Here is an 11,461-nt window from a genome sequence, read left to right as displayed (position 1 = left end):
GATTTTTTTAAAAAGGTAAATCTGGGAAGGTCCCGTATGCATTCTGGATTTTAGGTAGGCAACGTCCTCAGTTGTTTTTCATGTGTGGATTTCACCACGAGCCTGGGTTAAGTACAAGGACTTTATGACTGTGGGTAGCAGTGCTGACTCTTAGGGGGGAGGAGAGACATAGCCCTAAGGTGTCCCATAACCATGTGGTGGAGCCCACATCCTCGCAGGACACCCAGCAGAGAGAGCAACGTGGACACTGCACCCAGACAGTCCAGGTTTGAGTTCTGGCCCCTCAGATTTGCCAGCTGTGTGACTAGGCAAGTTACTTAACCTCTCTGTGCCTCAGTGTTTCCATCTGTTAAATGGGGGATGATAATAGTAACAAACACACAGGTATTTATAAGGATTTCATGGGTTAATACATGAAGGGTGTTTGGCGCATGGCTGGTACCATATAAACGCTGGGTAAATAGGAATAAATAAGTTAACATTCTACCCCTTTGCCATAAGGGGGAAGGTAACCGAGAGCTGACGCTGCTGAATTGCGAGTGTACCACTAGACTAAGAGAGTCTCTTCTTATCTCATGAGAGGACTAGTCCTTCCGTTCTCAGCATGTCCATTTGGGGAAGGTTAATTTTAGGGGTCAGAGATAAGGCAATCTGTTTGGGGGGCACAGATATTGCTGGGGTGCATCTCTGTCCAAAACTGCAAACACATGAAATTGCCCTAAGGTACAAGGAGACCTTCAGACAGCACCTTCTCTGCACCTGCACAGATGCTGCCCAGAGAAACGGAGTCGCTGGGGCAAAGAGGTGGCGGGTGCTGTGTGTGTGCATGTTATCTCCCCAGAGTTATAGGTCACAAACAAGAAGCAAGGTGTCACCCAGTGAGGAGGTAGGGTATATGGGTGCATTGTAATGGAGAGAGAGGAGTGCATTTCTCTGGTCCCATGCAAAAGTAGTTGGTCATTTTTGTCTCTGGCAACCAGGAGAACACCAAATATCTTTGTCAAACCTGTGTGTATATCTGCGGGTGTTTAAGAGACATTAAGACAGGAGAAACAATTCAGACTAACTTATGTATGCAAGAATAAATTAATCGTGTAACTTTTAGAACATTAGAACAGCGATTCAAATTAGCCCTGGGCCCACCCTGCAAAGTTAAATCATTGGGCGATAGAGAAAGAATATGTTATCATAAGGGTAAATATGGGCCAAGTAGTTTCTAGTGTCAGGCCCTGTTGTAAACACTGTACTTAAATTAATGTATTTAAATCCTCATGGCAATTTTCCAAATGAGGGCACTAAGGCTCGAGGAGTTTGTGTGATGGGACTAAGATGTCCCAGCTGGTGAGAAGCCCGCTAGAATTTTCAATCAAGAGGCTGGGTTCTGTACAACCAGGTTATACTGCTTCTTTCTTTATTATGGGTATTAAAAGCCATTCTTACTGACTGTGCCCTATGATAGCAGATTGTACTACTGATCCATGTCCAGAGCAGTCAAATGAAAGACGAGAAGGAGGATAATTATTTGGGATTATTCCCACCACCACCACCATATGCAGACTTGTTATCACTTGATGTCAGGCGAAGCGTTAAGGAGACTGGACAATCAAAGAATTATTTCTATGACTTGCTCCAAAAAACTTGAACCTTAAAAAATTGGGGTATGGATAAGTAAGCGATACTGAGAAATCTGAACATTTGTGTTTCGAGTTGCCAATACCTGGCATCTCCTTAATCAGAAGTTTCCCCCTTTTTGCCTATATATTTGTGCATGTAGGTAGACAGAGTTTGTGACATTCAAAAATATGGGGAAATATTGCTACCAGTTCCACACTCCAGAGCTATTCCTTTGGAATATTTGAAGACCCATGAACACTGTGACTCCTGCTACCTTAAATCTGAAGTGTCAGGCACCTGCATCTATGGAATGCACACAGGGGCGGGCAAAAGTAGGTTTAGTTGTAATCCAAGTAAATAATACAATAATGAATATATTATAATACAAGAATAAACTGTTTCATGTACTCACAACTGTAAACCTACTTTTTGCTCACCCCTGCATATGTAAAGATACAGGTATAGAATATATTCATTTCCATAACCAGGTATAATTACTAATGCCACCCATTTAAATATCCATGACTAAGAATTTCGGGAGCATTTTAAATTTCCCCAAGTATAAAAATAGTCTGGGTTTCTATTGCAATTTTAAATGTGCCTCAAAGCTGAATTGAAGACCCTATCATTGATTTGCCAGGGATATTTAGCGGGCCAGCCCTGCATCTGCCTGAGAAAGAAAGCCAGACTTATTAGTCATTTCTCTGTATAAGATTTCATGTTAATGACACATATCATAATATTCCATAGTATAATTATCGATTTTCTGAAGCTTATGCAGAATTAACAACCCAGCCTCCAATTGTCTCCCAGAACAGGGCATGAAAAGTTCACATATTTGGTAAATTAAAATCGATATTTTCAATCTCTCCTAAAGGTAATTTTCCTAATTTAGTGGACTTTTCCCTAACATTTATTTTCTCTTTTAATTATAAAATGGCAGGGTATTGATTTTCCCGTATAACCTCCTGAAGCCCTGAGTGCATTTTTATTGCTAACGCAGGGTGGGGGTGGGGAGAGCAGTCACACCTCTTAATGAGGATCTTTAATTACTAGCCGAACAGTATTAATTTGCTTTGATAAATTATGACACGCACTCTCCCTGGCACACACATTCGGGGGGGCATTCAGACAGCTGCCGAGGGAGGCCTTCCAGCGCGGGTGGCTCTTCTGAACTCTCATACCTGGAAGAGCCCTTTAAATGCTTATCCAACCCAGTCTCCAGAAGCAGATAAATCAGCTTAATCCCATGAACATATATAAATCTTCTCCGAAGACAAGTGGGTGTTTCCCTGTTATACTAAATAGCATCGATTCTTTTTCATACGTCTCATCATCTTCAGACTCCTTAAGGCCCATCCTCAAGACAAAAGATTGATAAGTCAATAAAAAAGTCCAGATGGCTCTCAAGGACTTTAGCCAGTGTCCACGGCCATGCCACCTTAGAGTTTAAAGAACACCGAAGGCCCTAAATAGAAGAACAGTATCTGCAAATACCTGTTCCCAGTAGCACGCCTTGACTTATTTAATGTAATTAGAACCGGGGTTCCTAAGAATCTCAGTGAAGGAGCCTCAAAGGGGATCCTTACAGTTTCCCCGTCTCTGAGAAAGTCCCTTTGTTGCTAATAAAAAGATTTTTAAAAAGTGGTGTCTTTGAGAGATAATCATGATATGTAGCCCACGAAACTGCTGATCGAAGGCACCTTTAATCTTCATAAATAAGTAAAACAAAATCAAAATAAATAACAGAAGGTTATGCAAAGATGTCAACACGGTGCTGACAAATGGCGAATTCATCCGTTTCTCAATTGCTGCTAAGATCGCTGCAAAGCTTAACCACACTGTATATCATATCTGCCAACTCATTTCTGTGATTAAATATTCCATCAGTGGGGCTCTAAGGCGGCAAAGCCTAACAAGATTCATAAGATGCACCACTTGAACACGCATAACTCACCACCATGGGTGGAGAGCACCCCGCTTGCGAAGGAAAATTGGAATCCAGTTAAATTACTCCGCAAGTCGCGGTCAATAAGGGATGGAAGAGGCCTTTCAATGCAGGGCAGATCTAAGCTAGAGTGAGGGCCCGGTGACAAGAAACACACAGTTCAGGTCAGTCGGAGAAAGATGCAGAGTAAATGACTCCAAGCCGTGGAGATGATGTTGAGAAATAGTCTTGGTGAGACTATTATTATGAGCGGGTTTCTTGTTGGGGAGGAGAGAGAGGGTCCGGAATGTATACTCTTCTTGAAGCTAAAAATGTCTGGTTCCGAATGGGGTAAAGAAATCAATAACACACGGTTAAAGAAGGGCATACCTGGCTGCAGAGTCGCATGTGACAGGTGGTCAGGTCCTGAAAGTAGGTTATAGGCAGGATTCGGGAAGAAAATGAGTATAAAATAACTATAGGCAGTAAAGTAAAAATATAAGTGTGATCACTAAGGTCACCTCGATTATGTCCATGTCAGTGCAAGCCTGGCCATGGACACCTGACTGGATACCAGGCGGGGTATGGGAAAGTGGATTGGGATCTCAATATAAATTTTAGAAATAGAAAGGATGGATATAGCACTCTGATTGCTTATCTTGAAAGGGTGGTTGTATTTGAGCTTGGATTACCTGTGCAAAGGTATTGGTTTTCTATGGGCTTTTGGGTCAAAAGAAGGTACGTGTAGGTCTCCCTCTCAGTTGCTCACCCCCATGTCACTTGATTGAGTCCGTTACAGTTATGAGAATGTCCTTTAACACACTTTTAGATGGGCTCCCCCCCAATTCTCTTCCTGCAATTTGGATGCAATAGCATCTGAAAAAGTAAGATTACCCAGAACCTGTGATAACTGTAGTCCCTGGCCCAAGCTAATTTTCTTTTATTGGTCAAAGTCCTGGACTTTGGATTGAGCTCAGGAGGATCTGCTGAAACACTGGGGACAAAGCATGCCCTGTTTTGGGTGACTGCCTCAGCATCCTGAAAGAGTGGCTTTGAAAGGTACCTGCTACCACTCTGAGCCCCTCAAAGCAGCCAATATTCAAGCGCCCCTTGTGGTTCTGACATTTCCCACATCCACCCAGAGGACCAGGCTCATCTAGACTCACAGCCGTGGTGGAAAGGAGCCGTTTGTTCCTTGTGAACAACGACCTTCGGCTCCGAGATGTTTTGTGTAATTTGCGCATCTGCCAGACAAAATGCAGCGCACTGCAGTGAACTGCAACAGAGGGTCCAGATTTAAGTCCCCAGGCAAAGCATTTTCTGCCTGGCAATGTTCCACTTCAAAGAGTCTATCTTGTACATCTGTTTACCTCTGCCTCCTCTTTGGGTTGCAGCTCACTTTCCTTCTCTCCTGTCCTCCCCCATCTGTCTCATCAGATTTCATCCCATTTCTGCCCACATTTAGCCTTAATTTTTATCTGTGTCCTGCTCTGTCCCACAGAGGGAAAGCAGCTCAGCTTTGATGGAGCCTGTGGGGTTTGCTTTATGTTCAAATAGGATCAGAGCTTGCTTCCGTGCTACAAACTGCATTTCCTAAGTAAATGAGTTTCCCTTCTATTGTGTGGCAGGTCTGTCAGGGAGAGCTCCCCAAGCTCAGGGAGCTACCGGACAACCCTGGCAGGAGCCCCGCATCTAGGCTGTGGGAGGACATGAGGTTTGAATACCTGGCTCTGCATAAATTTCACAGGGAAAGTTTCAGGCTGCATCATCAATATACTGGACAACTCAAAATATCAGCAACATAAGACAGTTTGGGGCACTTATTCTATGCCAGGCATTGTGCTAAACATTTTGCATCTCCTCGAATCCTCATAAGAACCTTATAGCATTATCTTTATTATAGAAACAATGAAACCAAGGCTTCATGGAGAGTTATCTCATTTCTTGAATCACAGAACTAGTATGTAGAAAAAAATCTGTTTATTATATAAAGGTCTTTTTTCTAACCTCAAAGCCCATGTTTTTCATCACCTTGCTCTACAGTTTCCTCCCTGGGAGTAGGCAAGGGCATGCCCCAATGTCTTCAGTGCATCAGGTTGTAGAATATAATAACTAATACAAATATCTTCGCATTTAACATTACACACACACACCAAACTCCTCGCTGGGATCTTTACACATATTTACACGTCACAACTTGTCAGGTGTCATTATCTTCATGTTGTAGATAAATTAACAATCCAGTCAAGGTAAGTTGCCCAAGGTTGCTGACTTCCAAAGCTAAAGAGCTGGATCCAAACCTATATCTTTGTGAGTCCAAAGCTCATTCTGTTTTAATAAAACAAGTTACCCCCCACAAATGTTTTAATTAACCCAATATCCTGGATCAGTGGTTCTGAACTGGGAGTGATCCCTCCCCCTCCACCCCCAGCTCACCCCAGAGGAATTGGGCAATTTCCAGAGGCATTTTACATTGACAATTCCAGGAGGATGGGTGTTCATTAGTGACATCTAGTGGGTGGAGGCCAGGGGTGCTGAAAAGCCTCCTACAACGCACAGGACAACCCCGCACCATAAAGAATGATCTGAGAGTGCTAAGGTTGAGAAACCCTATCTTGATAAAAGCACATTAGTAAAGGTGTCACATATTCACCGAATATCTTAATAACTCGTGCTCTACCGCTTGCTACTGCTAAAGATGTGTGACAGCTGTAGTTACCGATAGCAATCAAAGAATTGAAAGAGAGCCACTGGCCCAAATGTTTCCTCTTCTGGGCCTTACTTATGATTTTGGCTCCAGAAGGGAAAAACATAACATTTGATTATATACTTCAGAGTTATGTTGGGGTCCCCAAGACCACATTCTGTGATTGGCTAGAAGGCTATTATACTCACAGTTCCATTTTATTTCAGCAGAAGGATACAGATTAAAAATCAACGGAGGGAAAGAGTACATGGAGTGGAGCCCAGAAGACCAGGCAAAAGCTTCTGGGTGTGCTCCCCCTATGGAGTCCTGGGGATTTGATTTTCCCAGCAAGGACGTGTGACAACACTTGTAAAATGTTGCCAGTCAAGGAAGCTCACCTGAGATTCTATACCTGGGGTTTTTATTGGGAGTTGGTCACATAGACATGGAGCATCCATGAGACTGACCTCAACTACTCAAAACTTAGCCCCCCGAGCAAAACAAGCTTCACCATAATTCAAGTTGCTACAGTAACTACAGTAACTACTGGTACTTTGTGGCCCAAGGCCTCAGGCATCCAAAACCAGTCTTATCAGGTAGAATATTTGAGGGCTCAGATCTCGTCTCCTAAGAGTTGACTAAGGGCCAGTCCTAAAGACCAGCCTTTGCTGGGAATGTGCAGGGTTTGGGCAGCCCTCCTGAGTTAACCCTTTGGTGCACTAGAGAAAAAACAAAGGTGAAAAGCTCAGAATATATAGCGATGGTGATAATGATGGCAGTGGTTGGCACGAAGATGGTGATATAAGACAGGATATACCACCATGCTGGTGGGTTCTAGAAGAAAAGATCAAGCTGAATTTAGGTATAAAAAAATAGAATGTGTGGTTTTTCGCTTAGAGCAGGATCAGCAAATTTCTTCAGTAGCAGGCCCGTTAGCAAATATTTTAGGTTTCTCGTGCCATATGGTCCCTGTCACAACAACTCAGCTCTGCCGGCGCAGTACAAGGCAGCCATAGATAATACGTAATGAACTGAAAGGGCTTGCCTGTGTCCCAAGGAAGCTTTATTTAAGGACACCAGCATTTAAATTTCATATTATTTCACATGTCATGAACTAGTCATCAGTTCCTTTGTTTGTTTTTACCCCAACTATGTAAAAATGTGAAAGCCACTGCCCTACTCTGCTGACCCTGGCTCCAGAAGTCCAGATTTAATATACACAGAACCGCTAGTTTACGCCATGGGGAATTTCCTAGTTGTTGTTTTTAGCATTGTGCTGGTTTAGCAATTACACACTGCAGGAACCCTTAAGGGTCGCTGGCTGTCACTCAGTTGTGTGATATTCATCCAGGAAGGGCCTAGGAGAGAAGCCTTCCATAAATTAACACATGCCACTGGCCTGCATCGTTCATCCTTTAGCTCCAGTTACAGCATCGAGGGCCTGAGACGTGCCCAGCACTGGGATGGGTGCTGGGGGCTGGCCTTCCCTCCTGAATTTGGCACCAAAGCATGCAGACAAGGAAGGAAGCTCAGCGTGTAATACATGGTGAGACTGCCGGAGCGCTGAAAAATAGCCATCTGCGTTAGTCAGAGGGGTGGCACGAATCTGAAGGATAGCTGAGAGTTAGTTGGCCTGGAAAGAAAGTGGGGTAAGGTCATTGTATTGTAGAGGTGAGTAAGGGGGAGATTGGTAGAGCCCAAAGGAATTTCTCAACCGCTATCTTCAGAATCCACTGAGAAATATTAAACACACAGACAAACACATAAAAACAAATACAGGTACTTGACTTTCACCTGAGATGGAAATTTCTGAGGCAAAATCAGGTTTCCCCCAAAGGCTAGGAAATACTGATCTGTCAAGATCCGAGGGGACATTCTAGAGAAAAGTTACAGAAGACCTGATAATACCATGCAAAGAAACCTGGATTCTGGAATTTATCCTTTGAGTCTCAGGCAATGATTGAAAGCTTTGATAAAAACATGAAACAATAAAAAATAAAATAAAACAAGCAAAATACTTAATGATGAGGTGGCACTCATATCTACCTTTGAAATAAATAATGGTCTTATCATGAGAACATGTTACTAATATGCAGGCTAGGCCCTGAGGGCTGAGAAAGGTAAGGCCCCTTCAGCAACTGCTCACCAATCCCAGAGATTAGCATCTTTACAGACCTCAGATTACTAGACCGGGGCCCAACCCCAAGGCCATTATAAAACCTATTTCCTGGTTTTGTCTAAATCTTTTCCTAGGAAAGTAAATTCCCAGATATTTTTTTTTAAATGGGGTGTTTTTTTTCTTTGTATTTTAACTGGCGTTGCCATTCTATTATATACCACTTAGTTTTGAAAATTTTGTGCTTCGAATTTTTAGAGTTCTTTTCAAAATGTATAGTTCACTGTTGTTATTAGCCCAATATTTAGTTGTTGTATAGAGACAAATTGGCCAAATATTGTTTAACACCCTGTATGGTAATTAGATGTAGATACTCATTCTCTGAGTATAAAGCAAAGCTCTCCTGTTGGCTTTTAAAAATATAGTGTTGAAGACGCAACACACAAATGGCAAAACCTCCTTAGGTTACATTGATGACAGTTAATGCATTTCTAAAACTTCTATGAAACTGTTATAACCCATTACAGTTGAAATATTGGTTTATGAAAAATTAATAAAGCCAGTGGAAAATGGAATCCAGCATCGGCATTAGCTATTTACACCCAAAGAATCAGCCAGAATTAATTATGCCGTATGCTACATTCTAATGAGTTTTTCATTAAACTGTATACCATTATGGAAACTAAACAAGGATTATTCAAAAAATAATGCCAAGGGCTGTTATTTTTTTGGAGAGATTAAATTAGTTAATGGGTTATACATTTAAATCTGATGCAAAGGTTAATTGATGTACACTTATCATTGCGTTAAAGCCAATATCATTTAAAAAACATGAACACCCCAATATCACTGATATTTCCCCTGGAAAAAAAAGAGTTTATTTTTATGTTTCTGGTGTTTATTTCATAGACATAAGTTATTATAAAGATTGGAACTCTCTATATTACTTCTCTGTCATTTTTGGAAATAATATTCACCAGTCAAAATTTTCTATTTGCTTTTAGCCGATAGGTGTGTGTGTGGTGTGTGTGTATGTGTGCGTGTGTGTGTGTTGGGCATATTTAAATGAATGTATCTAATTACTCTTTGAGAGACTCAAAGTTGAAGTCTATTTTCTACTTTCAGCAGAAGAGTGGTGTCAGGAATGTAAACCTAATCTGGGACAGGAAGGAAAGTCAAGGTGAATCTCTACCCCCTTGCACGAATACATCCAGTCCCTCCTGAAATAAAGTTTTATAATAGTTAGTGAAATATAAGAGGGGGACTCACTAGGGAAGGCTCTCCAGAGGCCTTGGGACTCTTCCATCATCTTAGAGGTTCTTGTCCCTAAAAAGATGACAGAGAAACATTGAGGAAGGCCACCTAGGTGTTTTGCAGAAATCTGTGAACTCCATTGAACTCTACTGACTGCAGCTAAAGTACAATGGCTATTTTTTCCCTCCTGAGCAGAGATGGCAAATTCAAATGTCTTTAGGAGCAGGCTGCTAGATCAGTAAGTGACATATGCAAGTGAGAAGGGACACATCTCAGTTATAGGAAGGAATGGCTTCTCCCCTTCACCCCGAGTGGCCCTGCCAGGCAGGAATATTGACCCAAACCCATGCGGCCTCATCGCCTGATTCCTGCGAAAGAAGCCAGATTCTGTCTTGTCACAGTAAACCTTTCAAATTTAAAGATTTGCAATTATTTTCCAATCTTAGAATGTTGCCCATTAATTCTATTCTCTTTAGCATTATGTTAGTGGCCAAAGAAAACAGTACACTAGTCATCCACTTGCTACTTTTCCTTAAAAGAACAAAGGAACAAATGAGTCCCCAAAGTACCATATTTTGAGATTCCAAATAATAATAATAATTTCCATTATTATTACTACAGTCACTTATTGTTTATCTACTATTTGCCAAACCCTTTCATGTAATAGTTCTAATCCTTATAACAGGACTCAATGAGGTAGACATTTTTGTCCCTATTTTACAGATGTGATAACTGAGGTTCAGGAATGTTAGATGCTTTGCCCAAGGTCGAAGAAACTTACAGTGACCAAGGCTGGGACACAAAACTGAGTTTAAAAGTTTCTAAAGCCCACGCTTTCTCTACTTTTTCAGACCTTAAGAGTTCACTGTTTCTCCTCTCTCTGTTCCCTTCCTCTGTGTCTTATTTCTGTTTTTGCAAGTGGGATTTTCCCAACTTTGGAAGATCCATACTTTCCAGAGGCTTTCTTGGTTGGATTTAAAACCTGTCACAGACTCATGAAGGTGATCAGGAGGTTCTACCTAACATTTTTAGCCCAGAAGAGCCGGGTATTTTCAGCCAGAGGCCGCTGCAGACTTCTTAGACATGGTTTAGTTGAGCTGAAGTGTGACTTGTGGATGGTTATTCCAAGACTGAAAAGGACATTTGACCAACTTAGGACGAAGTATCACCACTAATAAGCTTTAGGAGAGAGTCTGAGCTTTGGAATCAGGCAAAGCTGGCTCAGATTTATGTTTTTTCTCACAGTTTTCTCTCTCTCTCAGCTTTGGCTTTCTTGTAGAGCATCTGTGGTGAAGTACTGAAAACTCAGTGGCATCTTAATGATCACTCTCATTAATATTGGCTGTACTTGAGGTTGCTTATGTAGTTCCTATCATTTTACTGTTTTTAGCAGTCTGGGCATTCCCTGGGAACTTACTAGAAATGCCGAATCTCAGGCCCCACCCCAGGCCCACTAGATAAGAATCAGCATTTTAGAAAGGTCCATGGGGTGATTCGGTGCATATTCACTGGAATTTGAGGAGCAAGGCTCTAGGCCTGTCCTTGCCTATGTATTGGCACCCAGCGCCCTGAAGGCCAAATCCCTTAGAAAATAAAACCTGCCTTCATTGTTTTTGTTGTGGCCGAATGCTAGCCACCTGTAAATACCATATAGACCAAGTTTTTTCGTGTTTCATTGTCTTGAACAACAATAAATTAATAAGAAATTCGGGGCAAGTATTAAAAAGACACATATCTTTAAAAATTTTTTGGTTCTTCGTTTTTAATAAAAATGAAATAAAATTAAAGTTTTGTCAAGTACTGATAAAATGATACCCTCTAAAATATTTAGAAACAGCTTCTTGGGGAGGGGCTAATGTTGTCT

At 41.7% G+C, this 11,461-nt stretch overlaps 1 protein-coding gene across 1 annotated transcript in view; it reads left to right on the top strand.

Moving 5' to 3' along the window:
* LOC107526816 (RNA binding fox-1 homolog 1) overlaps window positions 1-11,461 on the top strand; it is a 180,058-nt gene that overhangs the window by 83,337 nt on the left and 85,260 nt on the right. The gene's annotated exons all lie outside the window — the stretch shown is intronic.

The sequence above is a fragment of the Miniopterus natalensis genome, chromosome 3 (assembly GCF_054644295.1).
Source record: "Miniopterus natalensis isolate mMinNat1 chromosome 3, mMinNat1.hap1, whole genome shotgun sequence".
In the NCBI taxonomy this organism is placed as follows: Eukaryota; Metazoa; Chordata; class Mammalia; order Chiroptera; family Miniopteridae; genus Miniopterus; species Miniopterus natalensis.
This window is presented reverse-complemented; position numbering and strand designations above follow the sequence as displayed.